General features: G+C 39.3%; 1 long non-coding RNA gene across 1 annotated transcript; it reads right to left on the reverse strand.

Moving 5' to 3' along the window:
* Positions 1-345: 345 nt before the first annotated feature.
* LOC140529214 (uncharacterized) lies at positions 346-2,518 on the reverse strand. The gene is made up of 2 exons (XR_011975461.1): positions 2,105-2,518; positions 346-1,396 (listed from the first exon to the last, which is right to left on the reverse strand). It is a non-coding gene; the product is annotated as an uncharacterized lncRNA (long non-coding RNA).
* Positions 2,519-21,232: the final 18,714 nt, after the last annotated feature.

Raw genomic sequence — 21,232 nt, forward strand, 5'->3', positions numbered from 1 at the left:
CTTTTATCTTCTGCTTGGCAAAGCAAGATAAATATTATCTTTCTGTGGTCTTAGTCTTCCTAATATCTTTTTGGATTACATATCTTCTATAGAAAGCTATTTTCAAATTCATGTTATTTAGTGTTACAATAATTAAGATTTTCTTATCCTTACTACTTTCCAACTTAGTCAAAGAGGTTTCATTATGAGAATAATCTGTCCTTTTCCCCACTCTCTTCTAAAATGTCATCTATTTTACTTTTATCATCATCAAAACTCATATTGCATAAACTATCTTACCACACTAATCTTCCATAAAGGAGAAACCGTGTATTTTACCCAGCATCTAGAAGTATTCCAAACACAGTAGTTTAATTCGTTTATTTTTAATTAACACAATATTATATTAACATTTACATCCATTTTGAGAGATTTGTAAATCTCATTTTACAACCAAAACTATCCTTAACAACAACTATCCTTAACCCTTTGCTAAATATTTTAATTACTTATCTACTCAAGAGGGTCCTAGTTCCCCCTCTGCTCATAAAGTCCTTTATAGTTGTAGTATTTTGTCAAAAGAATTCTTTGAAGGTTTAATTCTTAAATATCATTCTTCTGCCTTTAAAGAGAATGTTTAGGTTTGCTGTAAGTCTGTAGAATCCAAGTATATCTTTTAGTTTTATATTCTGAGCCAACATCACTTTTCATGGTTTTAATTGCAAAATGTGATAAAATGCAGTTCAGTGTTTTCTGATATATATATATTTCTTCTCTCTTGAGGCTCAGAAGATTCTGGTTTGAATTTTAAAATCTGATGAGAATGCCTTAGAGACTTGGATTTCAGGTTTCCTTTTTTTGAGAGTGAATAATTTTAGGATGTCAATTAGGGAAAATTCTCGAATTATTTCTTCAGGCTATCAAGATTCAGATTCTTTCCCTCTTCAATGCTTTCTGATACGCCAATTATGCTGAGGTTGGTTGGTTTGTTTGCATCTATCTTCAAGGTTGGTCACTTCTTCTTGCACTTTTACCAACTGGTTTTCTAGTTCTGTTACATTAAGGACTTGTTCTTCCATCTGTTTCCCCGGTCTATTTTTCGCTGTATCAGATCACTTCTCATCTTTGCTGTCTCCTGCAATATTTTATCAATGAGGTTGTTCATTTCCGTATAATTTCCCTTTATTTCCTTGCAAGTTTCTTTGACTGAAATCATATTTTTCTTTAGATCCTTCAGAGTACCTAGTATCCAAACTAGTTCTCTTAGAGTACCTTGGATTCCTTTTGGTGATGTTTCTACAGATGTAAGACACATCTTGAACGGATAATAAAGTTGAAATTAAACTCAGCAATCAATATTTTCACAGAGGTTTTGTGATGCCTTGAGGTGGTAGTTTCACGGTAACAGGATTATCACCTAATTGAACACAATTAAGAAAACTCAGAAATTCCTTTTAAAAGCACGGATTAACTGTCACCTTAGAATCCTGGGACAGAAGGTAATCTTTCAGATTCAGGATCTCAAGAGGGTAACATCTATAACGCACTTAGCACAGTGCCCCGCACGTGGGGTTAGGGGCTAAGCATTTACTAAGCACCGGACCCCTGCAGGTGGGTGCTACTGATCCCCATTTTGCTATTAACATTAACAGCGGCAGACAAGGCTACATGTATGTATACATGTGCATACATGTGTATGTATATACTACGCATGTGCGCATATATGTACACACACACATATACATACATATCTCAAGCCCCTCGGCAGATTGCTCCTCCAAAAGTGTACATCCCCTCTCATTTGGGTAAGACGATTTCCTCTCCTGAATGCCCCCTCGTGCTCATGCCACCTCATGCCACCTCCACTCACAACCAGACCTTTCCCTCCATCTTGTCCCAACTAAGGCCACCCCATTTTAGCAGGAGCTGCGGAAAACAAACAGCCAACCAAGGGGGGGGGGCGGGGATCCTGGCCTACGTGTGGTGACCCCGTTTCTAGCGGACGTGGACCTCGAGGCGAGCTCGGCCGAAGCCCACACAGGCTCGGCGGCCTTTTTCCCCCCACCCGGGTCGGGAGTCAAACTAGAGAGCGGGGGCTGCGGCCCTTTGTTTGCCCCTTACCTACCTTCCTTCCCCTGGGTCCCTGCCCGGTCGCGGGGAAGCGGACGGCTTCGGCTGGAGAATAACTGCCTCCCGCTCAAACTGCCACCCACACTGCGCACGCGCAGAAGACGCCCCGCCCAACAGCCTCCGGCGCGCCTCGCGCCTCCGCAGTTGGCCCAACGGGCTGCTCGGTCCGGTGAGCGCTTCCTCCCAAGTCTCGGCGCACTTCTCGTCCGCGAGATGCCGCGAGAGCGTCAGGAAAACAGCCTCGAGGAGGAGGGGGGGAGGGGGAAGGCGTAAGGAAGGGCGGGAGCCTTGGTAGTTGGTAACGGAAAAGCGAAAGCCGCGAGGCCCCCTTCCTTTGTCGTTGGGCCGCCCACCCCCCCCCACGCTTCTCGTTGCGCCTGCGCACAACCTGCCGCCTCCTCACCCGCCCTGGCGGATGGTCCTTTGCCCAAGAAAAAACCGAGCCCCCCGATTGTATCAGTTGTGTCCGGACCCCGGATGTAGCGCTAGGAGCCCAACCCCCTCGTACGGCAGAAGAGGAAACAGGCCGAGAGACTTGTAACTTGATCCAGGCCGCACAGACAGTAATGATCATTTTGGGCCTCCCTCCATCCCCCCCCGCCCCGGGCGGAGAAGGGGGCGCCACGGCCGGGCCGGCCTCTACGTAGCTGTTACAGGGTTAGGGTTCGTTGTTGGTCTCCTCCCCCAACGGGTCGGAGAGCGGGAGGGACAGAAAGCGGGGTTTGTGGTAGTTGGTTTTCTTAATATTTTAAAGAAGGGGGGGGAGACGGGGGAGGACCGTAAAGGACCGGGGAGAAGCTAGCAGAAGGAGGCGGTCTGACTCGCACACGAGCCGCCGTGCGCATCCGGACGGTGACAGGAAACGTAGCGGCCCCGAGGCGAGGAGGCAAAGCGTTTATTTTACTTTATCGGCCCTGCAAGAGAAGAAACGCTGGGACTTAGGGAAAGGGAGAGAAAGAGGCGGAGAGCCTCGTTCTTTCCCCTGTTTGCTCCCGGAGCCCTTCTCGTACCGCTTCCCCCCGGGGGCGATGGGGAGGAAGGGGCAGAACCCCTCCGGAGCTCCCTGGTTGGGAGGGAAAGGAAAGGCCCAGGCTAACTGACCTCTGTTTCTCCTGGACTTCCAAAACCTCCCCGACCCTTCTTTGAGTTCAAGTCTCCCTATATATTTCTTAAAGAACCTGATTTTTCCCGTTTAAGAAAATATCCAGCGTTTTTATATCATCTTTTAAATTTTATTTTTTTATTAATTTGTTTTCAGTTTTCAATAATCACTTCCATAAGTTCTAAATTTGTTTTTATGTCATCTTAGTTTCTAAACATCTCTCGCCAGTGAACCATTCCTTGTAAGAGTTAATAATACGAGCTAACCTTTTTATAGCATTCACTCTGTGCTAGACACTGTGTTAACCATTTCACAGATATCTGATCTGATTCTCACAACAACCCTTTGAGGTAGGTACTTTTATCCCCATTTTAGATTTGAGAAAGTAGAAGCAAACAGGTTTAAGTGACTTGCCAGTGAGTGTCTGAGGCAGACTTTCAACTTTGAACTTCAGGCCCAGTACTCCATCCTCTGTGCCATCTATCAGCATAATAAAAAAGGGAAACCCAGATAAATCATCTGCGTTTCTCTATATTTCTAACACAGCCCAACAGCAAGAAATAGGAAAAGAAATCCATTTAAAGCCGAGGTAGACACTATAAAATATCTGGGAGTCTACGTGCCAAAACAAACTCAGGGACTATATAAACACAATTACAAAACTCTTCACACAAATAAAGTCAGATCTAAGTAAGTAGCAAAACATCAGTTGCTGGTGGGTAGGTTGAGCTAATATAATAAAAATGACAATTCTACCAAAATTAATTTACTTATTCTGTGCCATACCAATCAAACTACCAGAATTATTTTCTAGAGCTAGAAAAAATTATATCAAAATTCATCTGGAAGAACAAAAGGTCCAGAATATCAAGGGAATTAATGAAAAGAAATGCTAGGGAAGGTGGCCTAGCCCTACCAGATTTCAAATTGTATTATAAAGCAGCAGTCATCAAAACCACTTGGTACTGGCTAAGAAACAGGCAGACCAGTGGAATAGGTTAGGTACTCAAGACACAGTAGTCAATGAATATAGCAATCTATTGTTTGATAAACCCAAGGACCCCAGCTTCTGAGATAGGAACTCACTGTTTGACAAAAATTGCTGGGAAAACTGGATAACAGTATGGCAGAAACTGGGCATAGACCAATGCCTGACACCATACACAAGAATAAAGTCCAAATCGATACATGATCTAGGTATAAAGACTGATACTATAAACAAAGAGGGGAGGAAGGAATAGTGTATTTGTCAGGTTCATGGAGAATAGGGAAATTTTTGACCAAACATGAGATAGAAAACATTATAAAATGCAAAATGGATAATTTTGATTACATTAAATTGAAAAGTTTTTGCACACACAAACTAAATGCAATCAAGATTAGGAGGGAAGCAGAAAACTGGGAAAGGATTTTTGCAATTAGTGTCTGTGATAAAGGCCTTATTTCTAAAATATGTAGAGAAATGAGTCAAACGTACAAGAATACAAGTCATTCCCCAATTAATAAATGGTCAAAGGATATGAATAGGCAGTTTTCAGAGGAATAAATTAAAGCTATCTATAGTCATATGAAAAAATGCTCTAAATCACTATTGATTAGAGAGATGCAAATCAAAACAACTGAGGTACCACATCACACCCATCAGATTGGCTACCATGACAAAACAGGAAGATGATAAAATGTTAGAGAAGATGTGGAAGAGTTGGAAACCTAATTCATTGCTGGTGGAGTTGTGAGTTGATCCAACCATTCTGGAGAGCAATTTGGAACTATGCCCAAAGGGCTACAAAAGTGTGCATACCCTTTGACCCTGCAATGTTGCTTCTGGGACTGTATCCCAAAAAGATCATAAAAATGAGAAAGGGTCCCACTTGTACAAAAATATAACAGCATTCTTTGTGGTGGCCAAAAACTGGAAATCAAGGGGATGCCCATCAATTGGGGAATGGCTGAATAAATTGTGGTATATGAATGTAATGGAATACTATTGTGCTATAAGAAATGATGAACAGGAAGATTTCAGAGAGACCTGGAAAAACTTATACGAACTGATGCTGAGTGAAAGGAGCAGAACCAGTAGAACTTTGTACACAGCAACAACCACAGTGTGTGAGGAATTTTTCTGGTAGACTTAGTCCTTCACAGTAATGCAAGGACCTAAAAAATTCCCAATGGACTCTTGAGGCAAACTGGGTTCCAGATCCAGAGAAGGAACTATGGAATTGGATCGCAGAATGAAGCAGACCATTTCCTCTTGTGTTATGTTTTGGTTTTTTTTATGGTTTCTCCCATTTTAATTCTTCTAGGCAACATGATTAAGGTGAAAATGTATTTAATAGGAACGTATGTGTAGAACCTCTGTAAGATTACATGTCATCTAGGGGAGGGAATGAGGAGGGAGGGGGAAAAAATCTAAGATATATGGAAGTGATTGTAGAAAACTGAAAACAATTAAAAAAATAAAGGGACAAAAGTTCATCCAAAAAATTAACCAACATATCAACTGAATCTGACAGTATATGCAGGGAACCACAGAAATAGTTCCCCACCTCTGCAAAGAAAGGACTGGTGCTTTTTTTCTACACTTGGGTCAAGTTTAATTATTATTATTTTACACAATATTCTGTATCATTTTTATGTGCTCTTCACTTACAATGCTGTAGTTACTCTGTGTAGTTTTTTCTGGTTATGCTAATTTCCCCTGCATTGGTTCATCTGTCTTTCCATGATTCTTGAATTCCTTATATTTATTATTTCTTATAGAGTAGGAATATGATATTATATTTGTGTGCTGCAATTTATTTAACCAGTCCCCAATTAATGGGCATCTATTTTCTTTCCAATTCTTTATTACCATAAGAAGTGCTACTATGAATTACAGGCTTTCCTTCTGTCCTGCCAAGGACTAAGGTGCCTTGCTGTCTCCTCTACTACTAAACCCTCCTGTATGGGTTGTCTTTCCTCATAGAATGTAAGCTTCTTGAGGTTAGAGAGGGACTGTTTTGATTTTATATTTGTATCTCCAATGCTTGGTATGTACTTATGGTACTTAAAATGTTTTATAATTCATTTATTCAAATAAGACCTCTTTTCTATCTTTGACTCCTTTGGGGTTTACACCAAACAGTAGGATCTCTGGATCAAAACAAATGAACATGTTCGCCACTTTTTTAAAAGCATAATTCTAAATTGCTTGTGATTGACACAATTTATATCCCCATGACTTTAACCCTGGACCTCTGACTTTTTTCTTAACAGAAAAAAAGACTAAAATTGGAAGATCAATCATAGTGTCTTTTCTATGACACTTATTCCTCAGAATTGTTCTGAGTTTTCCAATAAACAAGAGATAGAGAGCAAAGTTAGGTATAAAATGGATAATTTTGATTACATTAAATTTAAAATGTTTTGTATAAATAAAACAAATATGGCCAAGATTGGAAGGAAAGCAGAAAACGGAAGGAGGGGAATTTATAGACTGTTTCTCAGATAAATAACTCATATCTCAAAAGTATAAAGAATTTTGTCAAATCTAAAAGAATATTAGTCATTTCCTAATTGATAAATGTGTCAAAGGATATGAACAGGCAGTTTTCCAATGAAGAAATAAAAACAATTTATAGTCATATATTTAAGTTTAGAGATTACTCCTTTTGTGAGTGCCTATGGCTAAAGCCCCATAGAAGAGAGGAAAAACCAGAGAAATTAGAGAAAATGGACAGAGATTAGAGCAAGAAATAAACTGAAGAGGGAAAATTCAGCCTCAGTCTTCCCTCTCTGTTCCAGCCTCTAGGCCTGGGTAAGCAGTTTCACTCAAATTCTTGGGGAAGGGAAAGGGAAAAGGTGACCCTATATGCAATCCATTTTCATGTTCCTTTGGGGAGTATCAAGATTAGATTTTGGAAAATTATGGATTAGAGGAATGAATTATAGGGAAAGGACTAGAAGTCATAGTTCATTTCCCTTGTTTTATAGATAAGGAAACTGAGGCCTAGAGAACTTTGGGGTTTGTCTGGAATCATTCAGGTACTGGTAAATAATATCCATGATCCAAATTCCAGTTTTCTGACTTTAAATCCAGTACTTTTTAAAATATATCATGTCCCAAAGGTATGTGTTCTTCATTGGTTCCCTCTACCAGTTACTCTGATATGGTCAATGTTTCGCCTAATAGCCTTGGCTCTTACTCTCCTCAATCAGTGTCTGAGTGGGGTAGAAGTATTCTTGAGGTCAGGGATTGTCTTTATTATCAATATATAGCACATCTATGTGGGCATAAGGGTTCCATGACTTTTACTGAATGAAGACAATAGGCCAATGTCTAGATGTCTATTGATGGCAAAAAAGAAGGTTGGGCCTCACTGGTATGAACATAAGCTGCATGGTTCAGTCGAAAGTGTTGAATTTGGAGTCAAAGGACCTGAGTTTGAATCCCAACTCTGTCACTTAATACCTTTATGACCTAAGCAAGTCATTTCCCTTCTCTAGACCTCAATTTCCTCATCTGTAAAATGAGGGAGTTGGGTTTGATTACTGCTACAGCTTCTCCCGCCTCTAAATATATGTGATCTTATGAATGCAGAAGGCCCCAATCACATTAATAAACTCAAAAGCATTGAAAATCACAGATCTTTCAGAAGTTTGAATCATGGATGATACCCCAGGAAAGAAGATATTGATTGACCCTGAGCTGCGATGAATTCAGGGGTATCTAGAGTTTCTACAGCAGGAGGAAGGATTAGAAGAGATAAAATTTCTGACAGAGAAAACCACCTTCACTGAGTTCCCTGCCAAAAATAAAATAAAACAAACAAACAAAAATCTATGTCACATAGGTTAAAACCAGATTTTTTTGATTCCCAATCCAGTGTACTTTCTGCATATTGAGCATATATGCTCAATAAGTATTTGGTGAATTTAATTTGCTTTACTCCTGACCAATAAGTTCTATGTACCCAGATGGGCTGCCAGCTGCCTTGAGAAACCCATTTAACCACACCATCTGCCAGTGCATCCAAGGCCACAATTGCCTTCAGGAGAAATAGTCACTATATCCTGTATGTGGAAGAGGGTTGGGGGAAGGGGTAGGGTTGATGCCCATTTCCCCAACCCCCACACATCCAACGGTCTGTTCTCTGAAGCTATAACTCCAGTGGCCTCACTTTCCCTAACTCCCATCCCTACTCTCTACAGCAGGGGAGGGCAGGCACCAGGATTTGGCTCATAATCATTTACATTCGTTTAGTACTTTATGGGATATAATGTACTTTCCTCTTCACCACAGAAGGATGAGAGGTAGGTAGATAGGACAGGTATTATTAATCCATTTTACATGTAGGAGAAGAGACCTGAGTATAGTGAGAGATGCTCCCTGTGGTGAGGGTTGTCATTGTATAGCCCAAAAGGATGCAGAATAGACATCTCTAGTCTCTTTTCTCTCACCTAACTCTAGAAAAAAACTTTCATTTCTGTCAGGCAGGGAAGCAGGAAGTTGGGACCCAAGGACATTCTGATTTCCTTAGAGAGAGGGTGTGGCAAGTTAGAGGCATGGCTATCTGCTCCCTTAAATATTGTTAGTTTAGGGAATATGATTAGGTTCAATCTAACTTCTGATCATTCTGTCTCATCATTATTGGGCAGGAAGAAGACCCTAAGCTCTACATCCAAGACTTGACCCCTTTCCCATCAAATATCATCCACAATGAACACACTTAGCAAATAGCCAAGAAATTTACTTATAAATATATTTATTATATGTATAATATAATAAATATATTTATAAATATTTATTCAAATCATGGCAAAACAAATCAAAGAAGGTATTCATAGAAGAATATATACAGACAATACTGAGTGAAGCAGCTCTTCCATTGAGAGAGATAACAGCTCAACCTGAAGAGAGTCCTGGATCTTACCCAAGGGTAAGCGTAGCGAGATAGGAACAGTGACATGACAGAGACTGCCAGTTGATCTCATTTTCTTTGAGCAATCTGACATGGGGTTGGCCTCTTCCATCTTTCCTCTTGAAACTGGAAGCCAGACTCACCAGAAGCCACTCAGAGCTCAAAGAAGACTTGACTGGAGAGAAGAGGACTGGGGAACACTGGAGCTTTCCCAACTCTCACCAACATTGCCCCACCCCTTGAGCAGGACAGGGCATTTATTTCTGCCTATAAAGAGAGAGTCCCACACCAATGGGCTTTGTGACAGGAATTACATACAGATCAGGCTGAGTGATTTGCCCAATGTCACAGTTTCCTAGCTCTTCCTGCTGTATTTTGTTGGCAATATAAAGGAAAGCTGATGATTTATATGGATTTCTTTTATATTCTGCAACTTTTATGAATTTTGTTTCAATTAATTTTGGGTTTGTTTTTTAGGGTTTTCTAAATAAATTATTATCTAGAAAAAAGCAATAATTTTTTCACCTCTATGCCTGTAATTATTCCCAAGCAATGTATCTCTTAACAAAATCCAAGACCACATTAGCTTTTTTTTGGTTCTATTGAGCTTGAAGTCTACTAAAACCCTTAGATTTTTTAGACAGAGTGCCATCTAAATATGTCCCTCCCAACTTGTACTCTTGAAGTTGACTTCTTAAAATGCAAGTGTAAGAGTTTATATTCATCCTAATTAAGCTGTGTTCTACTAGATTTGGCCCAAATTTCTAATCTATTGAGGTCTTTTTTGAAACTGACTCTATTATCCAGTTTGTTAATTATCCCTCCCAGTTTTGTGCTATTTGCAATTCTGATAAAGCTAAGACAGGATCCAGAATAGATCCCTAAAACACCTACACTGGAGACTTCCTTCCAAGTTGACATTCAGCCCTCTCTAAACTTATGATATTATCTAACCTACACCTTTCCATAAGAATAGTAATAGATGTTACAAAATAGTTTGCTAAGATAGAGGTAAGCTAGCTCTATGGCAGTCTTCTATTATTAATTCTATTAAAAAAGGAGACTTCTGGCATGATTTGTTCTTCATTCAATCAATCGACAAGTATCTAGTAAGCCCCTACTATGTGCCAGGCACTGCAAGGTTCTGGGATACAAAGAAAAAGAGTGAAATAATCACTAGTCATAATGCACTTATATTCTAATAGAAGAGACAAGTACATGTAAAAATATGTACAATATACATATAAAATGAATAGATATAAAGTAGTTCAACATGAAGGAATTTGAAAGGGAGAGCACTCCCTCTTGAGTTGAGGGATCAAGAAAGACTTCCTACGGAAAATGATTTTTTAAATTACATCTCAAAGAGAGAAAAGGAACTCTGTGGAGTAAGGAAGGAATGCATTCCAGGTATGCAGGACAACCAGTGCAGTGCAAAGACTTGAAGATGAGAAATGTGTGAGGAACAGAGAAAACCAGGTTGTTTGGATCTCAGAGTTGGAGAAGGCAGTAGTGATATGTAATGAGGCTGGAAAGGTAGGTTGAAATCAGTTTTTGTAGGACTTTAAAAGCTAAACAGAGTTTATATTTTATCCTGGGGGAAATAGGAAGCTGTCTAACAAGCCTCCAACAGTGAGAAACTTGTTCACCTTGAACAAAGAACAATACCTGTTGTGAAATCAGGAAAGCTTTTGTTCATCTTTACATCCATTCTAGCCTCCCCAGTAAGATTACAGGAAGACTACTACATATTCAGAAAGATGGGGTTTCTCACACTCTTTTCTGAACTTTGGATCTCCCATGACACTGTCACCTGGCCATGTGACAGGCCATGTTCTCCTCTCTGATAGGCCCTTCCTCACCCAACTCCTTGGGCCTGCATATTAGCTTCTGACCTCTAACCTATCCATACTAGGTCATAACCCTTATCACCTGGGAACATGGACAACAGAACTTTCTTATTTCCCACAGAAGCCACTGCAATTGATTGGGTAGAAGAGTTACACAGTCAGATCTGTGCTTAAAAATGTCTTTAGTAGCCTTGGGTAGGATCCACTGGAGTGGACAGGGGACACCAATTAAGTGGCTGTGGGTTCCTCATTGGGAAAAAGTCATAGAATACAGTAATAAGTGAAAAAACATAAAAATTTAAACTCTGAAAGATGGAAGTGCAAACATGGTGACCTATTTACAATCATAACTTAGATACTGAATTATATTTTAGACATTGAGTCATAACTTAAGGTACAATAACCTACAAAGGTCAAAACAAGAATATCATGGGACCTATATGTGACTGGGACATGATCAATACACAGACTTATGTTTGGGCATACTGTTGGCTTAACTCCCCAGCTCATTACTAAGCAGAAAACCAGAAATATTCACCAATCAGTAGAGATGCACTCTCTAGCTCCTCCTGCCTTTGTCTGTTTTCTATAATTACCACAGGGATCTTTGGGGTTCTTATTAGAGATCCACAAAACTGTCTGGCCACTGCCCCAGACCATAATGATTGATTAAATTACTACCTATAATCAGTTTACAGCTCCATGGCCTGTTCCTTTGGTATCAAAAAGACACCCCATGGTTATGGGGGAGGTGAAAGAGAATTCTGGATCTTTTTTTTTTTTTATGGAGAATTGAGACTTTTGGGGGGGGGGATGTTGAGTTCCATTTATTTTTTTTTCCATTTCTTATTTTTATTTATTTAACTTTTAACATTCATTTTCACAAAATTTTGGGTTCCAAATTTTCTCCCCTTTTGTCCCCTCCCCCCACCCCAAAACACCGAGTGTTCTAATTGCCCCTGTCTGCCAATCTGCCCTCTCTTCTATCATCCCTCTCTGCCCTTGTCTCCATCCTATACCCCTTTACCTGTATTTCTTATTTCCTAGTGGCAAGAACAGTACTCGACAGTTGTTCCTAAAACTTTGAGTTCCAACTTCTCTTCCTCCCTCCCTCCCCACCCCTTCCCTTTGGAAGGCAAGCAATTCAATATAGGCCAAATCTGTGTTGTTTTGCAAATGACTTCCATAATAGTAGTGTTATGTAAGAACTAATTATATTTCCCTCCATCCTATCCTGTCCCCCATTACTTCTGTTCTCTCTTTTGATCCTGTCCCTCCCCATGAGTGTTGACCTCAAATTGCTCCCTCCTCCCCATGCTCTCCCTTCCATCATCCCCCCCACCCTGCTTATCCCCTTATCACCAACTTTCCTGTATTGTAAGATAGGTTTTCATACCAAAATGAGTGTGCATTTTATTCCTTCCTTTAGTGGAATGTGATGAGAGTAAACTTCATGTTTTTCTCTCACCTCCCCTCTTTATCCCTCCACTAATAAGTCTTTTGCTTGCCTCTTTTATGAGAGATAATTTGCCCCATTCCATTTCTCCCTTTCTCCTCCCAATATATTTCTCTCTCACTGCTTGATTTCATTTTTTTAAGATATGATCCCATCCTCTTCAATTCACTCTGCGCACTCTGTCTCTATGTGTGTGTGCATGTGCGTGTGCATGTGTGTGTGTGTAATCCCACCTGGTACCCAGATACTGAAAAAAGTTTCAAGAGTTACAAATATTGTCTTTCCATGTAGGAATATAAACAGTTCAACTTTAGTAAAGTCCCTTATGACTTCTCTTTGCTATTTACTTTTTCATGCTTCTCTTCATTCTTGTGTTTGAAAGTCAAATTTTCTTTTCAGCTCTGGTCTTTTCATCAAGAATGCTTGAAAGTCCTCTATTTCATTGAAAGACCAATTTTTCCCCTGAAGTATTATACTCAGTTTTGCTGGGTAGGTGATTCTTGGTTTTAGTCCTAGTTCCTTTGACTTCTGGAATATCCTATTCCACTCCCTTCGATCCCTTAATGTGGAAGCTGCTAGATCTTGTGTTATCCTGATTGTATTTCCACAATACTTGAATTGTTTCTTTCTAGCTGCTTGCAATATTTTCTCCTTGACCTGGGGAATTTGGCCACAATGTTCCTAGGAGTTTCTCTTTTTGGATCTCTTTCAGGCGGTGATCTGTGGATTCTTTGAATACTTATTTTGCCCTCTGGTTCTAGAATCTCAGGGCAGTTTTCCTCAATAATTTCATGAAAGATGATGTCTAGGCTCTTTTTTTGATCATGGCTTTCAGGTAGTCCCATAATTTTTAAATTGTCTCTCCTGGATCTATTCTCCAGGTCAGTTGTTTTTCCAATGAGATATTTCACATGATCTTCCATTTTTTCATTCTTTTGGTTTTGTTTTGTGATTTCTTGGTTTCTCATAAAGTCATTAGCCTCCATCTGTTCCATTCTAATTTTGAAAGAATTATTTTCTTCAGTGAGCTTTTGAATCTCCTTTTCCATTTGGCTAATTCTGCTTTTGAAAGCATTCTTCTCCTCATTGGCTTTTTGAACCTCTTTTGCCAATTGAGTTAGGCTATTTTTCAAGGTGTTATTTTCTTCAGCATTTTTTTGGGTCTCCTTTAGCAAGGTGTTTACTTGTTTTTCATGCTTTGCTTGCATGTCACTCAATTCTCTTCCCAGTTTTTCCTTCACCTCTCTAACTTGATTTTCAAAATCCTTTTTGAGCTCTTCCATGGCCTGAGCCCATTGAGTGGGCTGGGATACAGAAGCCTTGACTTCTGTGTTTTTCCCTGATGGTAAGCATTGTTCTTCCTCATCAGAAAGGAAGGGAGGAAATGCCTGTTCACCAAGAAAGTAACCTTCTATAGTCTTATTTTTTTTTCCCTTTTCTGGGCATTTTCCCAGCCAGTGACTTGACTTCTGAGTGTCCTCTCCACCCCCACCTCGCCTCCAGATCCACCCAGCCAGCACTTGGGGTCTGAGATTCAAATGCTGCTTCCCAGCCTCAGGGCTTTGGGCAGGGGCAGGGCTGCTGTTCAGTGTGAGATTAAGTTCAGGTGCTCAGGTCAGGGCAGGGCCACCTCCCAGGCTCAGTTCCCTCAGGGGGTTTATGCAGAGACCTTCAACAATGGATCCGGGGTCCTACCTGCTTGGGGAGCCCTGGTCTGCTCCTGCCTCCGCTGCTGCCTCCCGAGGGGGCCTGAGTGTCACCCCACTCCCCTCTCGACCCGCCAAAGAGACCCTCGCACTGACCCTTGTCACCTGTGGGTGGAGGGACCCGCGCAGCTGCTGGAGATTCTGTCCCTGAAGCCTGCTCGGATCTGTTCCTTTCTGCGCTGCGCTGCCGAGGCAGGGTTGGGCTCTTCTCCGGGTCTGGGGCACAAGAGACCTTTTGCGAGAGATTTTCAGGCTCTCTGGAGCAGAAATCTCATCCACTCTGTTCTGTGGCTTCTGCTGCTCCAGAATTCGCCAGTGGTTCTTTTTTTTACAGGTATTTTATGGGCAGTGGGTTTGGAGGTAGCGTATGTGCGTCTTTGTACTCCGCCATCTTGGCTCTGCCCTGGAATTCTGGATCTTATAGAGGTTGTTGCAGTTATTTAAGTGAGAAATTATTAGCATTTTTGCTCTATCCTTTCTAATTCAAAGGTCATTCTCCTTGGCAGAGAAAGAAGCAACCCTACCTTCTTTCTGCTGTTACTTATCATCCTATCAACCTTGAAGAGTGATCCTAACTTTTCTTTGAGCTGCTTCTTTTGAACAATATAGTTGCTGTTGTTTTTTTTAATCCATCATTGGTTATTGTTCTTAGCTTTTCTTGCCTGTCTCAACACATTCGAACTTTAGCACTCCTGACAATGTTCTGTGTTATGCTTTTGTATTAGTTACTTTACTTGTCCTTGCTTCCATTTTCTATACATGTCTAAGTAAAATCTAAGTTGGCTGTTGAGTTTCCTCTGCATCAGCATCAGTTCTTTCAATTTTCTTTTTTTCTTTTCATCAGAATTGTTTCATTTTGATTTAAGTATGTTATACTTGAGAGTTTCCCATCCTTCCTGAGCTAACTTTTCCACTGTAATTTCATTCTGTGAGATTCCACCTAACTTTACTCTTGTGGGATGTCTAGAGAGTATATCTCTTCTGATGCAATGAATTGAATTCAATATCATTCCCCTAAAAAAATCTTATTTAGGGGACAAGACTAAACCTAAAGCAACATCTCTCCCTAACTCTCAAATTCCAAACTGCTTTTTGATCCATATAATAATAATAGAAGAAGAAGTTAGCCTTTACATAGTGCATACTGTTGAGGAAACTGAGGCAAATAGAGGTTAAGTGACTTACCCAAGGTCAAACAAGCTAGCTTCCATCACTGGTGTTATGTCTCTCATTACATGAAAAATAAACAGATTAAACCCTACTTCTTACCCAATCCCCACCCTAGACATTGTGGCCAATACTTACCCAAAGTTGTTGAGATATTTGAGCCAAACTTCTCAATTCAAGGTCCTTCTATTTCCTAGAATTCTTCTCTCTTACCTGTTGCTCTTGCCTTTATTGTATCCATTCAATAAATTAGATAAGTATCTTCTATGACTATATTAAATATATTTTCCAGGGCCCTGGGGGATATGTAAAGCCCTGGAACTGACTTAGAAGAAATCAGAGAGAAGCAGTTGTGAGAATAACTGATGTTAGCAGACAAGAAATCAAAGAAAAGTGAATAGCTCAGGGCTTCCTCTCTTGAGAGAAAAAACTATACTCAAACATTCAGTCATCATTTAATTAGCATTAACATCTCCTAGATTTTACTAGCCAGTATCTTTGCTCTTCTGCACCTAGATGCATCAGACTCTGAACAGTGAGTGAAAGATTATTATTAGGGTTAGATCTAGCCAAGATTTGCTATGGTTTCTTTGGCACTTCATAGAGGACTGCAGAATGAGGTAGATAGGAAAAGAGGTTTAATTCATAGACTCTTAAGAGTTGGATGGGATTTTAGAGGCTCAACCCTTACCTGAAACAAGAATCCTTTATAAAAAATTTGGGACATAGAATCATTCAGCCTCTCTTGAAAGACCTAGAGTGAAGTGGATTAGGTGCTGTCCTTCACAACCTGGCCCTGATCATGTATTCCCTATCTCATGAAGTACTAGAGATATAACCTGGCTTCATTGTCTGTCCAGTACTCATTCTTGCTTGCAACTATAAAAACATAACTTTTGTCTTTCTTGGAATTCAGCCTATCTAGCACAATTGGATTAAATTACCCCCATTTTTGTTATCAGTATCAGAAGAGAGGCAATGAGAAGATCTTAGGGACTTGGCCTCTGCAGTTGCCATGTTTTCTATCATATCCTTCTACCTAATTACTTCCCCAACCACAAAGTCCTGAGATGCCTACCATAAAGCACCTCATTTCCAGTCCCCATTATACAGTGGACCTGACACTTGCTTCCAGCTTAATCATCTACCTGGGTAAGGCTGTTATCTAGAGAGGACTTCATGGCCATTCTCTCACTCCTGCATCCAGGCCTATGGTACTTCCATGCAGACAGATGCCTCTGGTTCTGTCAGACTCATATTGAGCAATTGGATGATGTAAATGTAGTTTACTTATATGTGTACATTTCATATGCTCTTAATAGATTGTGAACTTCAAAAAGTCTGAGTCTTCACCCAATTTTATATCTTACCCAGTACCCAGTACAGTGTTCTTTTTTTCACTCAATTTTCATTTTATTTTTTTCAATTACACTAAATAAAATTTTTTAACTTTGCAGAATGATTTAACAACCTCTACAGGTTGCTAGGAAGGTTTTTCATATTGCGAAAGTGTACCCAAGGGTTAGCTAGCTTCCTTTGCTAGATGGACATGTACTCTGAGGGAGGCATTTTACTAGGTGCTCAAAGGTGGCCTCAAAAAGCATCTGTGGCCTCAGTGAGATATGAGTCATGCAAGTTATATCCAAGACCTTATCTAGAGTGGAGCACTACATTTCATTTATAGCTTTTAGTAAGTCCTTCATTTCCATTATACAGTAAGCTATAGGATTTCTCAGGTATGAGGTAAGAAGGAAATGTACTTGAATTTTCTTCAGATTAACTTTTAAAACTACCAGCAAAAGAAAACTGGAAAGCAGTCTGGCAAAAACTAGGTATAGACCAACATCTGATATAGTGTTTCAAGTTAAGATCAAAATGGGTATATGATTTATGCAAAAAAGGTTATTTCATAAGCAAATTAGGGGAGCAGGGAGAATATTGTCAATCTATGGATAAGGAAGAGTTTATGACCAAACAAGTGATAGAAAGGATCATGAAAGGTAAAATGGATAATTTTGGCTACATTAAATTCAAAAAGTCTTTGCACAAACAAAACCAATGAGGCCTAAATTAGAAAGAAAGGAAACTAGAGTGGAAATTTTATAGCAAGTTTCTCTGATAAAGGTCTCATTTTTCAAATATATAGGTAACTGAGTGAAATTGCTGAAAATAAGAACCATTCCCCAACTGATAAGTGTTCAAAGAATATGAACAGGCAGTTTTCAGAAGAAGAAATCAAAGTTATCAATAGTCATAAAAATGTTCTAAATAACTAATAATTAGAGAGATGCAAATTAAACAACACTGAGGCATCACTCACACCTGTCAGTCTGGCTGATATGACAGAAAAGGAAAATGATAAATCTTGGATGGGATATGGAAAAATCAGAATACTAATGCACTGATGACATAGTTATGAACTGGTCCAACCATTTTGGAAGGCAATTTGGAACTGTTCTCAAAGGGATATAAAATTGCACATACTCTTTTACCCAGCAATATTTTTCCTACATCTGTATCTCAAAGAGGTCAAATAAAAAGGAAAAGGACACAAATGCAAAAAAAAAAATTTATGGAAGCTCTTTTTGTGGTGGCAAAGATTTGGAAATTAAGGGGATGCCCATCAATTAGGGAATGGCTAAACAAGTTGTAGAATATGATTGTGATGGAATATTAATGTGCTATAAGAAAGATGAGCAGGATGCTTTCAGAAAAACCTGGGAAGACATATATGAACTGATGCAAATCAAAGTGAGCAGAATCAGGAGAACAATGTATGTAGTAACAGTAATATTATAACAATAATCAACCATGAAAGACTTAGCTACTCTGATCAGTACACTGATTCATGACAATTTTAAAGGATTCATGATGAAAATGCTATCTACCTCTAGAGAGTGAACTGATAAACTCTTGACAAGCATATTGTTTTTCACTCTTTTTCTTATGTTTTTTTCAATATGAACAATATGGAAATATTTTTTCTATTACTTTATATGTATAATGGGTATCATATTGCTTGCTCTCTCATGAATGAGGGAGGTTCTGGAGGGAAGAAGAGAATTTGGAACTGAAAATTAAAAAAAATTTTTAAATCCAAACTACCAGTCATAAGAAAATTAACACTCTACCAGTTCATCTCCAGATACTTTTGCTTTCATTGCCTTGGGAAGTAATAGAAAGGGGGAAGAGGAAGATATATGAAAAATGCCTTGCTTTTTCCAATCCACTTACAGATTTTCTTGTATGGTACTTGCCCCAGCTCAAAATTCACTGTTTCTTGCTTCTTAGTCTTAGTTTTTATGATCCAAGTTCAGAAGCCAAAGTTTAGTGGTCTTGGTAGCTTTAGTTGCTTCAACTTCTAGGAAACCTTGAAATACTCATGCACATATGATTTAATTCAACAAACATTTTTTAAATGCCTGCTGTGTTTAGAGAACTATTCTGGGCACTATTACAAAGTTTAGATAAAGTATGATCTTTATGAAACTGTCTTCATGAAACTTATAGTCTAGTAGGGGGATAAGACATAATGGGAAATGGAAGAATATCAGGAGTTTGGTAGAAATGAGTAGATTAAGAAAAGGGGGTGCTGGGGGCAAATCCAAGATGACAGAATAAAAGCAGAGACTTACTATAGCTCTCCCCTCAAACCCAGTCAAATACTTGTACAACAATGACTCTAAAGAAATTCTGGAGCTGCAGAACTCACAGAATGACAATGTGAAGCAAATCTCCAGCCCAAGACCACCTGGAAGGTCAATGGGAATCATTTATCCTGCCATATTGGGAACAGAATGAAGTCTAACATGGGCTGCTAGATGGGACATGAGCAGGCTGAAGGGCACTGAATCTCTGGCACCTGTGGTAATTTCCAGACATCACAACCCCAAAATACCAAGGACAAATTGAAAGGTCAGTGGAAAAAACCTGTTGGACCTGTGTGAAAGAGTAAAGTGGTTGGGCTCCAGCCCAGGGTGACTGAGGGGGCTGAGGAGCCTGGGGCAGCCACAGCAACAGCTGGGGCAGCAGCAGCTATTTCTGGAACTCTAGGTTCACAGACTGTAGGGGGATCAAGCTGCTGACAGTACAACCTCCCACCTCCACTAGAAGCACAGAACTACTTTGACAAAGAGCTCAAAAGTCAAATAAATGGCTGAGGAAATGTTAGCAAAAACAGGAAAATGAATCAGACTATAGAATCTCACTTTGGTGACAAGGAAGACCAAAATATGCAAACAGAAGAAGACAACAAAGTCAAAACTCCTACATCCAAAACCTCCAAGAAAAATATGAATTGGTCTCAGGCCATGGAAGAGCTCAAAAAAGATTTTGAAAATCAAGTAAGAGAAGCAGAGCAAAAATTGGGAAGAAAAATGAGAGTGATGCAAGAAAATCATGAAAATAAGTCAACTGCTTGCTAAAGGAGACCAAAAAAAATGTTGAAGAAAATAACACCTTAAAAAATAAACTAACCCAAATGTAAAAGACATCCAAAAACCGATGAGGAGAAGAATGCCTTAAAAAGCAAAATTGACCAGATGGAAAAGTAGATCCAAAAACTCACAGAAGAAAATAATTTCTTAAAGATTAGAATGGAGCAGATGGAAGCTAATGACTTTATGAAAAATCAAGAAATTATAAAACAAAGTCAAAGCAATGAAAAAAATAGCAAACAATGTGAAATATCTCATTGGAAAAACAACTGACCTAGAAAATAGATCCAGGAGAGACAATTTAAATATTATTGGACTACCTGAAAGCCATGATTAAAAAAAGAGCCTAGATATCATCTTTCAGGAAATTAACAAGGAAAACTGCCCTGGTATTCTAGAACCAGAGGGTAAAATAAATTTTTTATTACCTCCTGAAAGAGATTCCAAAAGGAAAATGCCTAGGAATATTGTAGCCAAATTCCAGAGCTCCCAGGTCAAGGAGAAAATATTGCAACCAGCCAGAAATAAACAATTTGAGTATTGTGGAAACACAATCAGGATAACACACAATTTAGCAGCTTCTACATGAAGGGATTAGAGGGCTTAGAATATGATATTTCAGAGGTGAAAGGAGCTAGAATTAAAATCAAGACTCATCTATTGAGCAAAACTGGGTATAATATTTCAGGGGAAAAAAATAATCATTTAATGAAATAGAGGACTTTCAAGCATTCTTGATGAAAAAAACAGAGCAGAATAGAAAATTTGACTTCTAAACCCAAGAATCAAGAGAAGCATGAAAAAGTAAACAGGAAGGAGAAATCACAAGGGACTTATTAAAGTTGAACTGTTTACATTCCTACATGGAAAGATAATATTTGTCATCTTGAGACTTTTCTTAATAGTAGGCTAGTTGGAGGGATTGTACATATATATATATATATGTATATATATATACATATATACATATATACAGAGGGCACAGGGTGATTTGAATATGAAGGAGTGACATCTTAAAAATAAAATTAAGGGGTAAGAGAGAACTATATTGGGAGAAGGAGAAAAGGAGAAATAGAATGGGGTTAATTATCTCTCACATAAAAGAGGCAAGAAAAAACTTTTTCAATGAAGAGGAAAAAGGGAGAGGTAAGAGGGAAAGAGTGAACCTTACTCTCATCGGATTTGGCTTGAGGAGGGAATAACATACACACTCAATTTGCTATGAAAATCTATTTTACACTACAGGAAAGTAGAGGGGAAGGGGATAAGCAGGGGGGGTGTTTTGGGAGATGATAGAAGGGAGGGCAAATGGGAGGAGGGGTAATTAAAAGTAAATACTTTTGAGGGGGAACAGGGTCAAAAAAGAGAATAGAATAAATGGGGGGCAGGATAGAATGGAGAGAAATATAGTTAGTCTTTCACAACATACCTTTTATGGAAGTTTTTTGCATAACTACAAATGTATAACATATATCGAATTGCTTGCCTTGATGGGTGGGGAGG

Source organism: Notamacropus eugenii, chromosome 2, assembly GCF_028372415.1.
Source record: "Notamacropus eugenii isolate mMacEug1 chromosome 2, mMacEug1.pri_v2, whole genome shotgun sequence".
Lineage (NCBI taxonomy): Eukaryota > Metazoa > Chordata > Mammalia > Diprotodontia > Macropodidae > Notamacropus > Notamacropus eugenii.